This window comes from Mastacembelus armatus, unplaced genomic scaffold (genome assembly GCF_900324485.2).
Source record: "Mastacembelus armatus unplaced genomic scaffold, fMasArm1.2, whole genome shotgun sequence".
Lineage (NCBI taxonomy): Eukaryota > Metazoa > Chordata > Actinopteri > Synbranchiformes > Mastacembelidae > Mastacembelus > Mastacembelus armatus.
This window is the reverse complement of record NW_022872875.1, coordinates 11,324-34,396: the sequence shown is the minus strand read 5'-3', so window position 1 is coordinate 34,396 and position 23,073 is coordinate 11,324. Positions and strand designations below refer to the sequence as shown.

Below are 23,073 nucleotides of genomic sequence, written 5' to 3'. Positions count from 1 at the left end.
CAATGACACAGTTGGGAAGAAACGGTGTGTTGGGGATGCTGGGGTTCCATTCAGAGCTGATGTTACTATAGCTTTACTTCAAACCCAAGTGTCAGAAAACTTCATTATTGACTAATCAGCCATAAAATTAACTATAACATCTATTCTACTACAACCAAGTGTTTATATACTATGTTAACATTACTAAGAATCTAAAGGTTGAGTCATAGCAACTGGACTTTCAGTTTTAAGGCCTCAACGTTTCACCACCCATCCAGGTGGCTTCATTAGTCTAAGAGAAAGTTGGACTGGAACCTGCAATTTATCTGACAGAAATACATTGGAACTGAAAGTCTAATTGCCACGACTCAACCTTTGATAATTTGCTTTTTTTTTCTCTATCTGACTTTTTCTCAGAATTCTTCTTTTTCTCTGAATTGTGACTTTTTCCCTCAGACAAATATCACAGTGCCCATAATCCTCTTCTGTAAAGCTTTGAGACTAACTGAATAGATAAACATGCTGCCATGACAAAGTACAGCTGACCTGGTTGAGCTCAAACCACCATTGGTTCAGTCAAACAAAGCTGCTTGAAGACTTGTAACACAGAAACGACTTCAATACTTCACCATCAAAGCTGTGCTATTAGTTTGGAGGTATGACTTCCTGACTTTCAACTCATTTGTGGTCAAACTCTGAATACAAACAAGTCTCCAGAAAGAAGACGTCCCTGGGTGGATTTGAACCACCAACCTTTCAGTTAACAGGCGAATGCACTGACCTATTACGCCACAGAGACTGTTAGTGCAAACTTTTTCATTTTCATTTCCTCTCTTAGGGACACATTTTCAGACCTGGTTTCCTACTGACTGTCTAAACAAAGTACAATACATATGACTGCACATAATTTCAGGTGGGCATTAAGAAGAAGCCCTGTGTGAGGTTTGAACTTTTTATATCAGGTTCTGGTATAAAAAGAAGAAAGTTCCTCCTTTTATGTTTGGATGTTTTGAGAACAGTAAGATGTTGATGTGCAGGACCACAGGATTTTTTAAAGCCAGATGCCATCCGTCTGGGATGTAAATGGGATCAAGTCAAAGTCCAGATGGCTAACCATTACACCATGGAAACAAGCATCAACAATGCTTCAATTTCATTGGCTATGACTACTGTATACAACTGCCCCCTGTGTGGAAGGCAGCTATGCTCACCACTACACCACCATAACTGTGTCAAAGGCTTACACTACTCTTCTCAGGTATTTTCCATCCACCTCATCTGTTCTGCTTCTTGGCTCCTGTACTTCTGCTTATGGAAAACATGTCAGTCAGGAAAGCAGGAGTGAAAGTTTGGACTTTTTCTGACCCTCTGGGTTTTTCAAACCAATCTGTTTTTTAATAGTCTAATTTTGAATTTTCTCAAAATTCTGACTTTTTTTTGCTAGGAGTTCTGGCTTTCTTCTGATAAATCTCTAAATGCTATTGATTAGCATTAACTTCTTTTGTTTCATGTTCTCATTCTTGCCCCAGAATAGTTTAATCAATAGTCCAGAATTTTGCACTTTCTTCTTCTTTAAAGAGATTATGTTTGACCTTTTCTGTAATCTGTCTAATACATGTATGCATAACCTTTTCAAACATACTTGACAGTGTTTAATTGTAGTGCTACGTGCACCACTCTATCATACATGGAACTAGTCCACTGTGTCGAAAAAGTGGTTGTGCCATGTATCACAATTGGATGCTCTGGCTAGTCCAAGTGAAGCCTGGTTAGCTCAGTTTGTAGACCATGAGACTCTTAATCTCAGGGTCACGTGTTTTGAGCCCCACATTAGACATGAAGTTGTCTGACTTTAGATGAGTAGATGTAGTTGATGTGTAAGCTGTGTGTTGCAATAGACAGCAGTATTTTGATGATCCCCTGTGTTTGCTGAAAGAGCAGTCAGAACCTTTGTTCAGGAAAAAAACAGAAGTCCTGAAAACTTCCACTTCGCACTAATCACACAAATCAAATCAATCAGCACAATCACAAATCAATGGCAAAAATCAAAATAAGAAACAGCAAATAGCGGAAGATGAACTTGAACTATAATTAAAGGAGAATGAGTGCAGATAAATCACTATAGAGAAAGCATTTTCTGTTGTCATATGTCATATGCCACATCAAAAAGAAATGCTTTTAGCTTGGACTTAAACATTGCCAGAGATGAGACCTCTCTAACACCATCAGGAAGACTATTCCACGTTTTAGCTGCATAGAACTGAAACGCTGAATGTCCCTGTTTAGTCCTGACTCATGAGCAGAAGGCATGTCCCTGATGTTCTCAGACTTTGAGATGGTTCATATGGCACCAACATGTCAGAGATGTACTGTGGTGCTGAGCCATGAAGAGACTTATACACAAGCAGTGCTGTTTTAAAGTCTATTCTCTGAGCAAAAGGAAGCCAGTGCAGAAATCTGAGAACAGGAGTAACATGGTTTTACTTCCTGGTTCTAGTCAAGACCCAAGCAGCAGCATTCTGAATGTACTGCAGCTGCCTAATAGCTTGTTTTGAGAGCCCTATGAGCAGGCCATTACAGTAATCTAACCTTCTGGAGATAAATGCAAGGATGAGTCTCTCCAAGTCTGGTTTAGACATGATCCCATTGATTCTGGCAATGTTTTTGAGATGGTAAAATGCTGACGATGTTATTGATTTAAATGGCTGTTAAAATTCATGTCTGAGTCCATGATTACCCCTAGAGTTCTGACTAGATTTTTAAATTTAAGAGAAAGAGACTTGAGGTGACTGCTGACACTTTCTCTTTGTTTCTGTGGCCCAAAGATGATTATTTCAGTCTTATCAATGTTTATTTGGAGGGAGTTGTTTTGCATCCACACAGTGATCTGTTCAATGCAGTGACACAGTGAATCGACTGGTCCATATTCACCAGCTGTGAGTGAAATGTAAATCTGTAGTGTCATCTGCATAGTTATGGTAGGACACATTATTACTGCGTATTAACTTTCCTAAAGGAAACATGAAGATTGAACAAACGGGGTCCCAAGATGGACCCCAGGGGGACCCCACATTTGGTTTTAGACACAGTTCCCAACTTCAATGAAATACTTCCTGTCTTCAAGATAGGACTCAAACCATTTAAGGGCAGTACCAGAGATGCCTATCCAGTTCTCTAACCTTTGTAACAGGATCACATGGTCCATTGTGTCAAAAGCAGCACTTACATCCAACAGTACTAAGACAGAGACTCTGCCAGCGTTGATGTTCAGACGAATGTCATTTGTCACCTTGATGACAAATGACAAATGACATCATCAAGTCAAGGTGGCACCATTTTACTTCTTCACTTTCATTTTATAAACCATAATATTGATTACAACATAATTAATTTGCAAACACGGTATCAATTAATGAAAAATAAAATAACAGATAGGTTCACTAAAAAAGGGCTCATGTGTGTCCAGTTTGTTTTGACATGCTCAATATTCACTCACTTTGAAAAGTGTGTGAAGCTCTTTTTGGTGTTTTCTTGTCAGAGTTGTATTTTGTTATTGCCCAGATAAGCTAATGCCAATTGTTCTGTTTCTCCATGTTGCACAGTAAATCTCTTTCATAGGAATATTCACCACTACAGAACATGGATCTTTTCCCTGTGTTCATGTTTTTGTTCCTACCCCAAACTTGTTGAACCAATGAGCAGTGGGAACATTCCCACATGAATTGCACTGATGCTTTTTAGTTCACCTGGATTTTTCTGTGTAAAATGAAACTGAACCAAAGGGAAACAGGTTTACACATTGGTTCGCTGAATTGCACTAGCACAAACAGGTTTGAAAGGATCAAGACTGTGCTGAAGAACTTCAACAGCCTCCTTATTTCCCACCAAGTGTCTACACAATGCACAACATATACGACATCACATTATTCCAGATGAACCTTTAAAAAACCCATGGCCCATGTGAGGTTTGGACTCAACCTTCATATTAGGAAATTCAAGTAATAGAACATTCATTCCTTATCTATAACCATTTATTGCTAATTAGGGTCACAGCTCTCTTTGGGTGAAAGGCAGGGGTACACTCTGGACAGGTCACTAGTCCATCACGGACCACATAGAGACACAAAACCACACACTCACTCACACTCACTCATATGGGCAATTTAGAATAACCAACCAACCTGACATACAAGTTTTTGGACTATGGGAGGAAACAGGAGTACCCGGGAAAAAACCCACATAAGCATGGGGAGAACATGTAAACTCCACACAGAAAGGCCCCACCGGAATACGAATGCAGGACCTTCTTGCTGTGAGGCAACAGTGCTAACCACTAAGCCAACATGCTGCCCCACTTTCGATTCCTGGCCATATGCTTTAAAATCATGAAACATCTTTAGCTGAGATAAAATGCACAATAGTATACACATATACTATGGACACTGCAAAGCACTAGCAATATTGTATATAAATTATAGTACTGATCACACATAAATGACTAGTGCAGAGTCCTAGCCAAGCCCTGGTCAATCCCTGCACAATCCTGATTACCTGATTCAGGTATATTCAGCCAGTTAAGTTAATCCTAATTAACTTAACGGGTTGAACCTAACTAACCTAATTCAACCAGGACAGTTGGGAAACACCTTTTCTCTAGTAGTCAGCTGCTCTGTGTGACTGTGTCTCTGATGAGAGACATCGGCTCTTGTAAAGGGACCTTAAAGGAGACTGCATCATGTTGAACAAGATCTGAATAAAGAGCAGCATCATGGACGTGTGGCCTCAACCTTACAAACTGGGTCAGTAGCTGTAGGATGTGGACCATGCTCTAAAGTAATACTTACTCTTTCTGCAAAAAGGAAATACTGAACACATTCACAGCAACAGGTGTTCTAGTCTGTAGTCCATCACTTATGGCACAAAATGATGATTTGAATGAACTCCTATTAGTAATAGCTGCTGTGCCTACAAGTGTCAATTAAAATGTCAACCACCTGGCACAGATACAGTTTCTTTGACCAGCCAATCACTCTCATAAACTCTAATGTCACAGAGTGGCAGAGATAACCACTGTTCAATAATCACTGTATGCATATTTGCACATCTGTACCTTAGTTACATCCTTGCACTCATACTGCAACAGTTCACACATTGTATATGTTGTGTATATAAAAATATATTTCTTTTTCTAGCCCTTTTAATTTTTTCCATTTATTTTATACCTACTTTCTTCCTTTCTTAAACGTTTAACTTTATTTAGTTCTTGTACATGGACAGAGCATAGTGAACTGGAGTTAAATTCCTTGTTTATTTGGACAAACCTCGCCAATAATGATGATCCTAATTGTTTTATCTTAACTAATATTGCTTTCTTGTAGAAATCTTGCTTATATGTACAGTTTCAGCAGTTTTTCGTACAGGAAGTGGTTTAAATGTACTGCTGGGGACAGAACCCAGAAGATTGTGAAAGGGGAGCTCGGTCCTGGGGCAGTCTAGGCCTATAGCAGCATAACTAAGGGATGGTTCAGGGTTGCCTGAAGCCAGCCCTAACTATATGCTTTGTCAAAGAGGAAGGTTATAAGTCTAGCCTTAAAAGTACAGAGAGTGTCTGCCTCCTGAACCCAGGCTGGGAGCTGGTTCCACAAGAGAGGAGCTTAATAACTAAAGGCTCTGCCACCCATTCTGCTTTTGGAAACTCTGGGAACCACAAGTAGACCTGCACTCTGAGAGCGAAGTTGTCTATTGGGATAATATGGTACTATGAGGTCTTTAAGGTATGAAGGAGCTTGATTATGAAGGGATTTGTATGTGAGAAGAAGGATTTTAAATTCTATTCTATATTTTACAGGGAGCCAATGGAGAGAAGCCAATATAGGAAAAATATGATCTCTCTTGCTAGTTCCTGTCAGGACTCTGGCTGAGGCATTCTGGATTAATTGGAGGGTTTTTATGGAGATATTGGGACATCAAGATAGTAATGAGTTACAGTAATCTATCCTTCCTTGAGGTAACAAATGCATGGACTAGTTTTTCTGCATCATTTTGAGATAGGATATGTTGCGCAGGTGAAAGAATGCACTACTAGAGATTTGTTTTATGTGTGAGTTAAAGGACATGTCCTGGTCAAAAATAACTCCAAGGCTTTTTACAGTAGTGCTGGAGGCCAGGGTTATGCCATCTAGAGTAGCTATAATTATAGAAAAGTTATTTCTGAGATTTTTTGGCCCAAATATAATGACTTCTGTTTTCTCTGAGTTTAAAAGTAAAAAGTTACTGGTCATCCAGGCCTTTATGTCAGTTAGACAGGCTTGAAGTCTGGTTAACTGGTTTGTGTTAACAGGTTTAATAGATAAATACAACTGAGTGTCATCTGCATAGCAGTGGTAATTCATAGAGTGCTTCCTAATAACGTAGCCTAAAAGAAGCATGTACAGGGTGAACAGAATTGGTCCTCGCACAGAGCCTTGTGGAACTCCATAACTAACTTTTGTTCGTGTGGAAGGTTCATCGTGGACATGAACAAACTGGAATCTGTAAGATAAATAGGATTGGAACCATTTTAATGCTGTTCCTCTGATACCAGTCACATGCTCCAGTTTCTGTAATAAGATGTTGTGGTCAATGGTGTCGAATGCAGCACTAAGGTCTAGGAGGACAAGTATAGAAACAAGTCCATTATCTGAGGCTAAGAGAAGATCGTTGGTAACTTTTAACAGTGCTGTTTCTGTACTATGATGTGCTCTAAATCCTGATTGAAAATCTTCAAATAGTTCATTCCTGTTTAAGTGGTCTGATAGCTGCTTAGCAACAGCTTTTTCTAGGATTTTAGAAATAAATGGCAGGTTGGATATTGGTCTATAATTAGCCAAGACTCCTGGATCAAGACTAGGCTTTTTGAGTAAAGGTTTGATTACTGCAGTCTTAAAGGCCTGTGGTACGTAGCCTGATACTAGAGATACATTTACCAAGTCTAATAAAGATGAGTTCATTAATGGCAGGGTGTCTTTAAGCAGTCTAGTCGGGATGGGGTCTAAGAGACATGTTGATGATTTCGATGAAGCAACTAATGATGTAAATTCAGAGAGATCTATGGGAGAGAAGCAGTCTAAACATAACTGAGGTCCTACAGATGATTCAAGAGCTACTGTAGTAGAAGATTCATTTATTGCAGGTATAGGAAGCATCTGCTGAATTTTATCTCTAATAGTTGTGATTTTATTTGTAAAGAAACTCATAAATTCATTACTGCTGAGAGCTAAGGGAACACTGGGCTCAACAGAGCTGTGACTTTTTGTCAGCCTGGCTACAGTGCTAAAAGGAAAACTGGGATTGTTCTTATTTTCCTCTATTAGTGATGAATAGTATGCAGTTCTGGCTTTAGGGAGAGCTTTTTTATATGTTAGTTGACTGTTTTTCCAGGCTAGAAAAATTTCCTCCAAGTTTGTGGAACGCCACTTCCTTTCCAGCCTTTGTGATGCCTGCTTTAAGGTACGAATATGTAAATTATACCATGGGGCTAGTCTTCTTTGATTCACTAACTTCTTTTCAGAGGGGCCACAGAATCAAGTGTTTCACACAGTGAGGTTACAGCACTGTCAACAATATGATTGATTTGGTAGGGAGTGGGATTGAAGCAGCTGCCCTCCACTATGTTTATACTTGGCATAGACGTAAATAAAGATGGAATCATTTTCTTAAATTTATTAACAGCGTTGTCAGTTAAACATCTGCTGTAGTGGAATTTTCTTCCAAACGCTGCATGATCCGTCATTTTAAATTCAAAAGTTATTAAAGAATGATCTGACAAAACAGGATTTGGGGGAAAAACTATTAGATGTTCAATATCGATGCCATAGGACAGAACAAGATCAAGGGTGCGATTAAAACATTGGGTGGGTTTATTAACATTTTGAATGAAGCCAATTGAATCTAATATAGAATTAAATGCAATGCTGAGGCTGTTATTTTCAACATCTACATGAATGTTAAAATCTCCTACTATAATGACTTTATCTGAACTACGCACTAACTGATCATTTTTATGACTGAGGGGGGTTGATTCATTCAGACTGACATATTCATCCTGCTGTAACCAGGTTTCAGTAAGATAAAGTAGGTCAATTTGGTGATCAGTTATCAAGTCATTTACTAACAGAGATTTAGATGAAAGAGACCTGATATTTAATAATCCACATTTGACAGTTCTGTTTTTCTGTTCAATAAGAGGAGTGGTCTAAATTTTTATTAAGTTTTTATGAATAACTCCTCTTCTGTTAACTTCTGATTTAGTGTAGTGATTTATTTGTTTCCCTTCTACTAATAAAACTACAGTCAGACTGAATCAAATGTCATACAGAACATGTGCTCAACCTTTAACATGAAATAAGTTCTTTTCCTGGGTTGCTGTGGCTCAGTTGTTTAAAGTACCGGTAAACTGTGGCAGAAGGAAATCTTGAAGTGAGTGGAAAACTTATCATGGATTGGCGCTAAAGAGAACAGTTTTTTCTGTGAACAAGATGAGGGTAGCTGATCATGGTCTGAAAGCTTGATGATGGAGGAACAAGTCCACCTGTTTATTAATGGTACAGTTATGTCTCCAGGTCCAAAGAACAGCTGGGCATAGAGACTTAACTGTAACTCCCAAAGTAGCTTATCAACCCAGAACCTCTTGCACCCTAAGCAAGAAACACCGTTAGACCAACAAGTATCAACAGTGTTTGTATTTATATTTAGGTTTATATATACAAACTGTTACATTCAGAAAAACCTACATACAGATCAGTCTGACACAGGCACCAGAAATGACTGAACAAGATGTAGGAACAACCACAAATGGAGATTTAATGGCATAAAGTGCTTTTATTTTCAGCGTTGAAACAAGTGACAATATGACAAGGGGAAAAGAGTGTGAGAGTAGAGGACGACTGATTGAGACTTAAAGAAATGATAATAAAACAAAACAAACCTACCCAAACCAAACTGTAATGGATAAACAAAAGGAAACAAAAAACAGCCAAAGGGAGAATAATTACATTTGCAAATTTGTTGTACATGAAGCCCATCATACAGAAGTATGACTACATACATAGTGCAGCTGTACTGACCAAGTATCCTGCACTTTCCAGCAGTAGCAGAAGATGGACACATCAACCTAATGGTCCAGCATGCTAAGATTGCTGTTTGGATTTTATGCTTTGGAGCTTCAAACAAGTTTCTGTTGAGTTCAAGTTGGTGTCATTGTCTTAAAACTCACACTAATGCTGGAAGAACTAGGACAGCATAATGGCAGTGGTGGGATTTGAACCCACACCTCAACTGAGAGCTGAAACCTCACACAGGTCTTGTTAATGTTCATATGAAATAATGTGTGCATATGTATTGTAAGTAAGTGTGTGGAAAAGTTCAACACCAAATCTTTGCATGCTTCCTTCAAAAGCTCAGTTGGTAGAGCAGAAGGCTGTAGGTTAAAATACCAGTTATCCTTAGGTTGCTGGTTCAACTCAGGCTGCAGCTATCTACTGAGATTGGATAAATGAATGTAAAAACAAGATCTGATGATATGTGATGTATGGTATGGTGTCAGTTTTTGGATCTATGAAATAGTTGAACACCTGGCTGCTCTGTGATTCCTTTGATGGCAGACATCCTGAACAAACCCAGCTTTTTCTTAATATCCAAGTTACTGCACTTTAGTCCCTCTAGCTGCTATATTTTCCATAACAGTGTTATGTGAATTCATAATAATTCACACGTTCGGGGTACAGTAAGTGTCACAATGCTAACGCGATCAAGGACACTGAATTCTGACTAACTTGATTATCTGAACACACCTGAATCAGGTGATCAGCAGTGAGTAGGGGTAGAGCAGGGATAGTTGAACAACAAGCAGGCCAGTGACTTTTAAGGACATCACTGGACAAAATTCTTTGTCCTCTAAAGAAAACACTGATGTTTGGCAGAAACAATGGGACATTTCCTGCTTTGCTTGAAAAATCAGTGGGTTTAAATCCCAGGCAGTGGCAAGGCAAGGCAAGGCAAATTTATTTGTATAGCGCCATTCATACACTATGCAATTCAAAGTGCTTTACAAGGCATATAATTACATTAAAAGCATTGAGAAAAGCATCTAAAAACAAAGACATTTAACATAAAATAAATTTAAATTAAATAAAGTAAATTAAAATAAGATGTAAAATCACATTAAAAAAAAACAAGGATGAACAATCCTGATTTGAATGAGCTGACAGTTTGAGCAGACCTCAGGTGTTCAGGAATTTTGTTCCACAAGTGAGGAGCATAGCAATTGAATGCTGCTTCACTTTGTTTGGTTCTGGTTCTGGGAACACACAGTAGACCTGTCCCAGATGACCTGAGGGTTCTGGAAACCTCATAGGGAACTAAAACATCTTGAATATATTTTGGTCCACAACCATCTAGTGCTTTATAAACTAGCAATAAGATTTTAAAATCTATCCTTTGACTAACTAACGGGAAGCCAGTGTAGTGATCTAAGACTGGTGTGATATAGTCCAGTTTCCTGGTGTTTGTAAGGACTCTGGCAGCAGCATTCTGGATTAGCTGCAGCTGCCCGATTACAGGTTTTTGCTAAAACCTGTAAACAAGCCATTACAATAATCTAACCTACTGAAGATAAATGCATGAACAAGTTTTTGTGCATCTTGTTTAGACAGAAAACCTTGTATTCTAGCAATGTTTTTCAGGTGGTAATAGGAAGATTTAGTGATGGATTTTATGTGGTTGTTAAAATTCAGGTCAGTCAATGATTACACCAAGGTTTCGGGCTTGATTTGTAGCTTTAAATGACATGGAGTCAAGGTGAGCAATGACCTTTGACCTTTCATTTTTGGGGCCAAAAACAATCACTTCTGTCTTGTTTGTATTGAGCTGGAGAAAATTCTGGCACATCCATTCTTTAACTTGATTAATACACTCACATTATGAAATTAGAGGACTATAATCATGAGATGATACTGATATATAAAGTTGGGTGTCATCTGCATAGGTATTGTAGTCAATGTAGTATTCCATAATCTGAGCAAGGAGCAGGCAGCATGTAGATATTGAATAAGAGAGGACCAAGAATAGACCTTGAGGAACCCCACATTTAATTTTTGTTCACTCAGACTTAATTACCAAGTGAGACAAAATAGTCTCTATCTTGTAAGTAAGATTTTAGCCAATTTAACACTGTGCCAGTAACTCCCACCCACGTTTCTAGTCTATCAAGCAGCACATCATGATCAACTGTCAAATTCAGCACTAAGATCCAGTAGTACTAAAACAGAGGTTTTGGATTCATCATTATTCAAATGTGTATCATTTAAAATTTTAATAAGTGCAGTCTCAGTGCTGTGGTGTGCGCGAAATCCAGACTGAAGTGCATTAAAAAGATTGTTTTGCACCATAAATCCATTAAAACTACTTTTTCAATTATTTTTCCCAAGAATGGAAGATTTGTTATTGGCCTCTAGTTACTTACTGCTGAAGCATCTAGATTAGGCTTTTTAAGAAGAGGTTTTATAACAGCAGTTTTTAAGGCCTGGGGGAACTGCCCTGACTGAGGAGAACTATTGACAATCTGCCATATATTTGGAGCTAAGCCTTTAAAAACATTTTTAAAAAAATCTGTTGGTAAAATATCAAGGCAGCATGATGTAGATTTTAATTGGAGAAGCGTTTCTGCCAGAGCTCTGTGATCAAGGAGCTCAGAATGTTCTAGATTCACTGGAGAACAAGGAGGCACTGGTGATATTGTCATGTTCCTTGGACTGCAACTAGATACAGTTTGTCTTATCTTTGATATTTTGTCTGTGAAAAAAGCTGCAAAATCATTGCATGACTTTTTGGACAGCAGTTCAGAAGGAACAGAAAGTGCTGAATTTGTGAGTCTGTCTACAACAGAAAACAATGTGCGGGCATTATTGCTGTTTCTATTGATAACCTCTGAGAAAAAGGATTGCCTTGCATTTTTAATTTTTGGTTATAGTTGTGAAGACGCTCTTTCTAGTCGAAATGAACCTGGAGTTTGGTTTTCACCACTTGCGTTCTGCCTGTCTGCATATTCTTTTCTGAATTTGAACCACTGTGGCATTTCTCCAGGGTGACTTTTTTCTTGCTGACAATACCTTGGTCTTAATTGGGGCAATGGAATCAATAACAGTCATAACTTTGGAGCTGAAACTGCTTACAAGATCATCAATAGGGGCTGAGGGCATGGTTGGTGATGGTGCAAAAGCCTGAATGAATAATGCACAGCTCTTCTCGTTAATATTCCACTTTTTGACAACCTCTGTTTCACCTTTGTTCAAAACAGCAGGGGTGGTTATTTTAAAAAAAACAATGATCAGAAAGAGCAACATCGGTCACCACCACCTCAGAAATATTAAGACCTTTAGAGATTATTAGATCCAGTGTGTGTCCCTTGATATGTGTTGGATCTGTTACATGCTGAGGAAGCCCAAAGTTGTCCAGGATGTTCAAGAGTTCTTTTGCACTTGCATCATTGAGATTATCAACATGAATGTTAAAGTCACCCACTAAAACAGTGCAATCAAAATCAGTGCATACAATAGATAGTAATTTAGCAAACTCGTCAAAAAAATGTGCATTGTAATTTGGAGGTCTATAAATAGTTACAAATGTTGCTCGACAGGAGGATTTGGTAAGAAGAGCAATATATTCAAAGGAGTCTTCTTGTCATTGTATCAGTATTCTTGTTTCACTCATGAAACTGAAATTTGGAGGGGTTGATTCAATAAGAACTGCAGCATTATTATCTTGTCCTAACCATGTTTCAGTTAAATACATCAAATCAAGCTTGTGCTTAATAATCAAATCATTGATTAAAAATGATTTGCCTACCAAAGACCTGACATTTAAAATAGCTAAATTTAGTGTGTTAAAAACATTGTTTTCCCCATGTTCTGGGACATACTGTGGTTGGCAAGGGATACATACAGTAAATTTGCAGAATGCATTGGGTAAATCTTATTTCTCGGTAGATTTACCAAACTTTTTCTGTTACCTATCAAAACTGGGATTGAAACAGCTATTTGCATATTGGGCCCCGGCTTTTCCTGGAGAGAGCCATGACTAACAGTATTGCAGCCTGGACCCAGCACATATCAGTTAGAGCTTACTGTGCAGTTATCAGGCTATGGAGACAAAGGATGATTTCGGTGACGGCGTGGAGGAGAGGGTAGTGTATGCTGCAGTTGTGATGATTGCAGCAGAGCTTGTTGAGGAATTGGTGGGGCATGCCGCTTTGAGGGGCTTCTGGGGGTGAAAATGACACTGGGGGAGGAGGTCAATTTGGGCGCAGTAGTGATGTGCTTCATCAGGTTGGCAAGGTTCTTGGTGATAGGGAAGAGGATGCCCCGGGAAGATGGTGAACTAGGTGGGGTTTGCGGGATTGTGGGAAGTGAATCCTCACAGATAGTGTCTGCTGGTGGAAGGGGTGTGGCCTCCTCATCTTTGCTCTGACTTCTCTCCATGTTAGAGTATCTTGTCCTTGGCAGAGGGAAGATTGTGGCGCAGGAAGAAAAATAGGTTGGAGGTGAAAGCTTTTACTACTGATTTATTCAGGGACAATCTATCTACCTTAAAAAGATGCCTGCGATCCCAGAAATGGTTAAAATGGTTAAAAATCAATAAAATGTACTGAATGGACATCACATGCAGTTGAAAGCCATGTGTTCAGTGCTAGTAACCTGCTGAATTTCTCAGTTCCTCCTCTGACTGGTGGTAGAGATCCACTGATAAAAATGTCTGCATTTAGCGACCTTACTGTGTTTAGCAGATTATTAAAGTCCTTTTTGAGGATTTTGGACTGCTGCTTCACAATATCACTTGCCCCTGCGTGTAGTACGAGGTATTTCAGAGTTGGATTTTCTGCAACAATACATCAGGATTTTGACAGTTATGTCAGAGACCATATCTTTTGGGAAATACAGCACTTTTGTGTTGTTACTGCACATCTGTCACACATAATTTATGTCAGAGTCGCCCACAATCAGAGTCTGAGGCCCTGTTAGCTTTCCTCTTAGCTTTCTGTCTTCTGATGTGCTTTCAGACCTTACCCCTCTCTGTGGATGTGGGGTATTGTCCAAGTCATCAGATAAAGATCCAGGGTCCTGCAGTAGTGGAGCGAATCTATTTTGTAGCTGTACAGTTGGTTCCTTAGGAGTTTTGTTGCTCTTTTTCCCTTTAGCTGTTATCCATGGCTGTGCTTTCCTCTGCACAGGAGTTGAGGAAGATGATAACGCTGGCCAGCCTGTGACATCACAGATCTCTGGGCACTGAGTTTTGCCTGTTGCTTGTCCTCTCATGTCAGAGGGAATTGATTTAGTCTTTGACTGAAGGCCTGGGTCACAGGGATTTGCTGGAGCCTATCCCAGCTCTCTTCGGGTGAAAGACAGGGGTACACCCTGGACAGGTCACCAGTCTATCACAGGGCCACATATAGACACACAACCACACACGCTCACACTCATTCCTGTGGATAATTTAGAATTGTTATACGTCAGTTTTGTGTAAATGACTTTCTGATTATTTTCAATTGAGTCATCAGTGTAAACAGCACCATCTTGTGGCAACATTACAGCATTGACATATAAGTTATAAAAAGATAAACCAAGATAAATACAAAGAAATTATTAATTATGAAATTATGATCAACCACAGACTGTGAGCTGCAGCCTGCAGCCAGAAAGCAGCAGGAGCTACAGAACACATTAGCTTCACGATCTCTGTGGCTTTTCTTTGTCATGTGAAAATGAGTAGTCATTTAAGTCTGCCTCTGTGGCAATACTTGTCTATCTAGGACAAGTTTTCTCTTTAAGTGCTTGTGCAAAGTGCTGGTGCTGCTGTTGTATGTCAACAAAACTTAGCACAGTACAGGTCTTTTAAAAACTTTTATACTGAACCTCTTCCATCAAAAATGCAACGATGCATATGTATTATCAGTGTCATCAATGAAACAAAGTAAATGCAGCAGCCCAAACATTTTATCCATGATCACTGCAGGTGTTGAGCAAAACCCCTGTTTGTGTGCCTCTAACTAAGAAAGTAGCAGGAATGTATAAATAGTTTATGAACCCAGAAACACCAGGGTTCTAAAACTAATTTTCTATTAGTAAAACTGAGAAGGCAGTTTGTGTTAATAAAGAGTCACACACCAGAGAAATGTCTTTCTGAATTGTATTCACACACTCACTGACATCCAGCTACATCAAGTGAGGAAGATCATGTCAGAGTGGGATTTTTACACCACATTTCCCATTTGAGCATTTCAGTGAATTTATAATACACCATCCATGACCTGAATAACTATTTAAGACAAACTGACCACCAGTTTAAACAAGTGACTTAATCCATAATAACCACATCATTAATTAATACTAATCAAATCAAATCAGAGGAATTACTACATACAAAGAAATATACTAGATAAAACTCATAATAGTAACTAATTATACAATGTAAAGTAAGAATAAAAGTTTAGAAAATATTACATGTTTGCATGTCACAGCATTCAAAGGTAGTAACAGTCAATAATCTAAACTTATTTTCGTTAGCAGATTAAAGGCATTTATCAAACATTAGTGATAATGAGTCTAATTAAAAAAAATAACAACTTGGTTAATGGTCTTAAACTTGTAGCGGACCTAAGGCAGGAATGTGTTCACATTCCAGGACTGAGAAAGGAGTATTATTCTTTATCACTGTCAGACTACAGTGTGATATAGAAGCTGTGCTACTGTTTATCTCTCACTCATGCTTGTAGTTAACCCATATAACTGTGTGTAGTTTTACTGACTCTCATTTATGTCGTTGCTGAATTACTGACTGGTTAGTTGCTAAATTTGTCATGTGATTGAACTTTGCTGGGTGGAAAAAGAAATATTCTTAGAAACTTATACTTAAAAAAAAGATTGGTCTCTTGATTCACAGAGACCAGTGAGACTGCCCCATTACAGTCAGGGGACTGTGAACCAATCACCAGCAAGGATGGAGCACTTCCTGGACCAACCACATTGTGTTAAACACGATGAAGGACTAACCAGATGGATTCCCTGCCCAGTGTGGCAAGACACAAAAAGACACACTGAGAGACAGACCTAGGTTTTGTAGAGAGTTTTTGGAGATTTACAGATTTGCAGACTCCTCAAGACCCTCTCGCTCTTTGGAGAAAGACCCTAAGAAAGAGAGCACCTACAGACAGAACAGTGAGGTAGAGACTGATTTACTGCCTATGTGGAGGAAAGTCCCAAAGACATCCTCCCCGTATGTGGCTGCCTGTAGCCAACAGCTCACCTCCAGCTGAACATCTCACATCAAAAAACTCTTTGGGACAGCCATGCAGCAACCAGACGGAGAGCAACGAAAGGCGATAAATGGATTCCAGACCTGCAGCCAAGGACTTTAGGAACACCTACGTCTCTCCTGGAAACCTGCTGGCAGACTGCAGTTCCACCAGCCCAGAACAGACTGAGCCTCAGTAAACCCGAGGTCAGACAAGTAAACCTTGTCTCACACTAATCTCAGTTGGTCTCCATAGATACTTACAGCTTCCTCCTAAACTGCTGTTTAGACCTCAGACTCAAACACAGAACATGAACTTATTTCAAGATTTCTTTTTTCACCACTGCATATAACCTATGGTTATACTGTTACAATGTTTTATTTGTTAATTCATCTAGCTTCTCTGACCAGTTCTCCCTCTGTTTCCCCCTATATAAATAGCATATATCTACCATGTAAATAGTTGAATAAATCTTAAGAAGGCATCTGTGACTGGCATCATCTATGTTATTTCACACAGTAAATACGTCACTGAATCGGGGAACTCTCACTCCGATTGTAGACTAATATCCTGTAGTACTCATTAATTGACTGATTGATCTACCATCAAAGGATCTGGTGCTCCAAAATTATGAAGATGGTTTATGATATTCATATTTCATAAACCAGACATAATAAATACATTCATGTTCAATACATATACATTTAATTTCACTACATTGTAGAGTGCTTTTCTACACTCAGGTCCACTCAAAGCACTTTCACACTTTGCCTATTCACCCATCCATTCACACACCGATGGAACTGCCACAAGGGGCAACTTGGGTTGGGTTTTCTTGCCCAAAGAAACTAAAATATGTGGACTAGTGAAGCCAGGGATTGAATCAGCAACAGTGGTTCATAATTGACCTGCTCTAACTGCTAAGCCTCAGTTTCTGTTTCATAGCAATAGAGAAACAAAGACAAAAGCCAGTCTTAGACCTGTTTCCCACAGTTTCCACCAGCAGTTAAGAAGCCCTTGACTATCAAAATGCTTGACATTTTCAAGGGTTTTGGTCCTGTGGACATTACCTGTTTACAGCAGTGTAATATCTTGGTGGGTCCCTTAGGCTTTCTGATATAGACCTCAACCACAGTGGTCAGTTTCAACATTTCTTCTTGGTGTGATTACACTGATGGGCTGTTAGAGCACTTTAACTAATGAAAGTTTTTCCACATTGCTCACACCAGTACGGCTTCTCTCCAGAGTGAATACGCTTATGTTGTTTTAGGCTGACTAAGTGGGAGAAGGCTTTTCCACATTGGTCACACCAGAATGGCTTCTGTCCAGAGTGAATACGCTGATGTGTTTTGAGCTGGCCTAACTCAGTGAAGGCTTTTCCACACTGGTCGCACCAGTACGGCTTCTCTCCAGAGTGAATACGCTGATGATTTTTGAGGGAGCCTAACTGTGAGAAGGCTTTTCCACACTGGTCACAGCTGTATGGCTTCTCTCCAGAGTGAATACGCTGATGACGTTTGAGGGAGCCTAACTCTGTGAAGGCTTTTCCACACTGGTCACAGTTGTATGGCTTCTCTCCAGAGTGAACTTGCTGATGTGTTTTCATGTGGCCTAACTGTGAGAAGCCTTTTCCACACTGGTCACAGCTGTATGGCTCCTGTCCAGAGTGAATACGTTGATGTCTTTTGAGGGTGCCAAACTCTGTGAAGGCTTTTCCACACTGGTCACAGCTGTATGGCTTCTGTCCAGAGTGAATACGCTGATGTGTTTTCAGGCTGACTAACAGTGAGAAGGCTTTTCCACACTGGTCACAGCTGTATGGCTTCTCTCCAGAGTGAATGTGCTGATGTCTTTTCAGGTTGCCTAACAGTGAGAAGGCTTTTCCACATTGGTCACAGTTGTACGTTTTCTTCACAGTGTGAACATGCTGACTAATCTCAAAACTCTGCAATGTTGTGAAGGTCTTGTCGACTCTCTTTCTTCTTTTCTATTTGTAAAAAAGAAGAAAAAAGCAAAATGGATAGAAGATATGAAATAACAATCTAAAACAAGAACAATCTAAAACCATAAATGACATTTAAAACATGTCTATGAAACATGAACATCATGAAAACTGTTTCCTTGGAGCTCTATTTCATTCCAAAGTTGCAAAATTGTGTTGTCTCATCCACATATTTTGTCATTTTTAAAACTATTTTTCTTAAAATGTATGCTTCCCTCACCTCAATAGATTTTCTTAATATTAACATTACTTTTACCTTCTTATCTTTCATTTGTAAACAGAGGACACAACTCTCTGAAGTGCAGCGCCATATTTAAAACACTAGCTTAGTTTTCAAATTACAGAATTCCTCTTAAGTCTAATTTTTCTCTTACTTGGTTTGGTTTTCAGAAACAGCCAGTAAACTGTCTCGTGATGATTACTTTTAACTCAGACCAAGTTTTACGACTCAGTCCCGCACAGACCATGGACTGTCAACCACCACAAGACCAAGAAAATCGACCAACATAAGAGTGAGGACACCAGCTTGGTGACAAAGACACTCTGAGCCTGCAGGTTAGAGAAGTCTTGGAACTCCGACTGATTCCGCTCTGAGGGCCAAACAGCCCCCTGAAGCAGACTTTCTTGCACTGGTTGCTTAGTAACTTCAATTCAATTCAATTTATTCAATTCAATTCAATTCAATTTTATTTGTATAGCGCCAAATCACAATACAAATCATCTCAAGGCACTTTACAAAAACTAAAACTAAAAACCCAGCAATTCCCTTATGAGCAAGCACTTGGCAACAGTGGAGAGGAAAAACTCCCTTTAACGGAAGAAAAAACCTCCAGCAGAACCGGGCTCAGTTTCGGCGGCCATCTGCCTCGACCGGTTGGGGTGAGTGGATAGAGCAGAGAGAAAAGAACAGCAACAATAAACAACAAATAGACACTGCAGGTTGGTGGGACCAGTAACTGCACATCAGCGATATACAGCTCCAGGACCAGGGACACCTGCAGAAGGTACAGAGAGAGAACAGAGAGAGAGGGAGAGAGCACAAACTAGGGGAGAGAGAGAGCACAAGGTTAGTAAGATTCAATGGTGGAATATACATGAGGTGGGAGGAGAGAAGAGAGGGGAGGGGAAGGGAAAGGGGGGGGTTAGGGTAGGAGAGCTCAGTGCACTGATGGTCCTCGGGCAGTCTAGGCCTATAGCAGCATAACTAAGGGATGGTTCAGGGTTGCCTGAAGCCAGCCCTAACTATATGCTTTGTCAAAGAGGAAGATTTTAAGTCTAGCCTTAAAAGTACAGAGAGTGTCTGCCTCCTGAACCCAGGCTGGGAGCTGGTTCCACAGGAGAGGAGCTTGATAACTAAAGGCTCTGCCTCCCAGTCTGCTTTTGGAAACTCTGGGAACCACAAGTAGACCTGCACTCTGAGAGCGAAGTGGTCTATTGGGATAATATGGTACTATGAGGTCTTTAAGATATGAAGGAGCTTGATTATGAAGGTAACCTCAGCAAGCTCCAGATGATGGCTTGCAGCTAAGTACTCTGTGGTGAACAGCTGATGTCTCAAACTGCAAAAACATTTTCCCCAAATCTTCCGTTAAACTATAGAACTTAGTACCAAACTGTAACAAATTTCAACCATTATTACTGACAAGTTCAGTCCATAAATTCCATTAATCTATTCCACTGGCTGGGTAATGGCTCAAACCTACTTCTAAGCTGTTTTATTCAGGACTGGGTGAAACCAGGAAAACACACACCCGGAAATACATCAACATAAATACAACAACATTTTAGACGCTTCCAGACTTGAACTAAAATTAGAAAGAATAGATGACACACGGACCATTGACTCTGGCGTCTTTATGAAGCCTTTTCTATTGATTAAGTCCTGAACACTGACCTGTTTACCGCTGGGAACAGAGGACTGGACCTCCTCGATCCTGTTGGCGGGGTCGTTGCTTCTGTGGTCCGGGTCGGTTAAATCTTGATCTTGACTCTCCTCTTTTATTCTGCTCTTCCACTGATCGCGGTCAATAAATTCTGGGTCCTGATCACCCTCTTTAATTTCGGTTTTGTTGTGGTTGTAGTAGACAGAGTCTGGCTGCTGTTTCTCCTCCTTTGTTCCCCACATGTAGCCGTCCAGGTCGACGAATCCCGGGTCCTCTTCCTCCTCTTTTATTTCAGTTTTATAGTGGTCCTGGTCTATAGAGTCCGAGTCCTGCTTCTCTACCTTCATCCCGCTGTTGTAGTGGTCCTGATCAATTAAATTCATGTTCTGATTCTGTGTTTTACGCTGCCACGTTGCTGCTCAGAAGTTATTTCATTGTTGTTCTGATTTTTTCTTCTTCTTCTTCTTTCTTTTTAATGGCGGTTGACAATCCAGCTTAAATGTGCATTACCTCCACCACATGGACTGGAGTGTGGAACAGAGGTCTGACAAAAAACTACAGTATATCCTTTCAACAGAACCTATTTCTCTTCAAAAATCTATTATATATTTATAAGTTCTACTAACCTTCCCAAGAAGAAAAGTCATTATGTTTTATCTTCCTAATTTATTGTGTTGCTCAATATTTCCACCCATGTTCAATTGTCACCTGTGTGTATATACACCAGCCCTGTTCTTTTGTTCTCCACTAGATCATTCCCTTTGGTTCCTCCTTGGAGATTTTTCTCAGTAGTATGTTGTTCTCTTTGCTTATTCCTCATGGTTTTCCGAGCAGTGTGTTCTCCTCTGGTGATGCTTTGTGTTATTTACCAGTAGTTGTTTTGGTATGTTCTCCTCACAGTTGGATTGTCTCTGTACCTCTTGGTTCCTAGTGTGTGTGTTTCCCTGTAGTTTTCTGTGTGTGTTTCACTCTGGTTTTTGTACTCACATTTGGATTTCCTGAGGTGCCGTGATTTTAGTTCAGTTTTGGAGGAGGATGATTCGCTGTGGCGACCCCTGAAGGGAGCAGCCGAAAGAAGAAGAAGAAGATATATATATATATATATATATCATAGGCACTGATCGTAGCAGCACAAGAACAGGCCCTGAGCACAAGATCGATAGAGGCCGGGGTCTACCACACCAGGCAGGACCCCAGGTGCAGGCTGTGCAAAGATGCCTCTGAGACAATCCAGCACATAACAGCAGGTTGGAAGATGCTAGCAGGCAGAGAGTACATGGAACGCCATAACCAAGTGGCCGGCATAGTGTACAGGAACATCTGTGCCGAGTATGGGCTGGAGGTCCCGAGGTCAAAATGGGACACGCCTCCAAAGGTGAGGGAGAATGACCAAGCTAAGATCCTGTGGGACTTCCAGATACAGACCGACAAACAGGTGATGGCTAACCAACCGGACATAGTAGTGGTGGACAAACAACAGAAGAAAGCCGTAGTGGTAAATGTAGCGATCCCAAGTGACAGCAACATCAGAAAGAAGGAACATGAGAAGCTGGAGAAATACCAAGGGCTTAAAGAAGAGCTAGAAAGGATGTGGAAGGTGAAGGCAACAGTGGTCCCCGTGGTAATCGGCACCCTCGGGGCTGTGACTCCCAAACTGGGAGAGTGGCTCCAACAGATCCCAGGAACAACATCAGAGATCTCAGTCCAGAAGAGCGCAGTGCTAGGAACAGCTAAGATACTGCGAAGAACCCTCAAACTCCCAGGCCTCTGGTAGAGGACCCGAGATTGAGGAAGACACACACCACCCGTAGGGGTGAGACGGGAAATTTTTTTTTTTATATATATGTGTGAGAGACGAGTTCATAACACAGGTTGAGAAGGAAAAATTTTATATTTGATCTGCAACTGGTAATGTGTTAAGATCAGCACCTTAAAGTGGACTAACTAACATAAGCAATGCAGCCTATTTAATAGGTAAGTTCTCTCACAGAACAGAAGGACATTCATCTGCTGTCACATCTATGAAGTATTTCAACTCAATGAAAGAGAGGTGGAACAGACTTTTGGAAATGAGCATGTTGTTCTTCATCTGCAGAAGAGAGAGGTGGAGCAGATTTCCAGCGGTGAATGTGTTGTTATTGTACTTTATCAAACTGCAATCCTTCAGCCACCAGATGTGTGTGATCATCAGCTTGGTTTGGGATTCACAGCAACACTTTTGTTTCCATCACCCCACGTGTCCCTCACCAAGTCATGTGGTGGCTGTACCACACTGCACTGCATTTAAAGACTAACATCATTATAGCTACATCAGTTTTTTCAAGTTTTGCTAGAACCATGAGTCAAGCAGTTTGCTTTTGTTTGTTGTCTGGTAGCTTGGCTGAGTGGTCTAAGGTGCAGGCTTCATTCTCAATTGAGTTGTGGGTTTGTATCCCACTGTTGCCACTGAGAGACATATAAAGTTGCAAACTGACAAAAAATTGTCAGTTTCCTGTGGGTTCAGATCTCAACTAATCTGGTCCTGGTAAAAATAACAATTGAAGCTCGTAATGAGAAGGTGATGCTTATCACGCTAAATTATTACACAGCGTTTGGACCCCCAAGTTCTCAGTGGGTTAATTCAGTGCTCATTAGGTCAAGTCTCCAACTGAAAACAGGAAATAAAACTTCCTATAGCGCATACACCACCTTCTGCTATTCAGTAAATTCTTACAACTTTTAAGAACCTGATTTGGATATCAATGTAACAAGGAAGATTATGGGCACATAATTCAGAGGTCGATGGACTGAAACCATTCTCTGCTACTACTCCTGCAAGGAAGTTTGTCAACACAGGTACTCCAGTTAAGGCAGTTTTCATCCACTTCGGTTCTTCCTATAAACTA

General features: G+C 40.1%; 1 non-coding gene and 1 pseudogene across 1 annotated transcript; both read right to left on the bottom strand.

Annotated features, from left to right (window-relative positions):
• Positions 1–704: 704 nt before the first annotated feature.
• trnan-guu (transfer RNA asparagine (anticodon GUU)) lies at positions 705–778 on the bottom strand. Its single transcript has one exon. It is a non-coding gene; the product is annotated as a tRNA-Asn (tRNA).
• Positions 779–17,028: 16,250 nt separating this feature from the next.
• Positions 17,029–20,636, bottom strand: LOC113129582 (zinc finger protein 664-like; annotated as a pseudogene).
• Between the last annotated feature and the right edge of the window lie 2,437 nt (positions 20,637–23,073).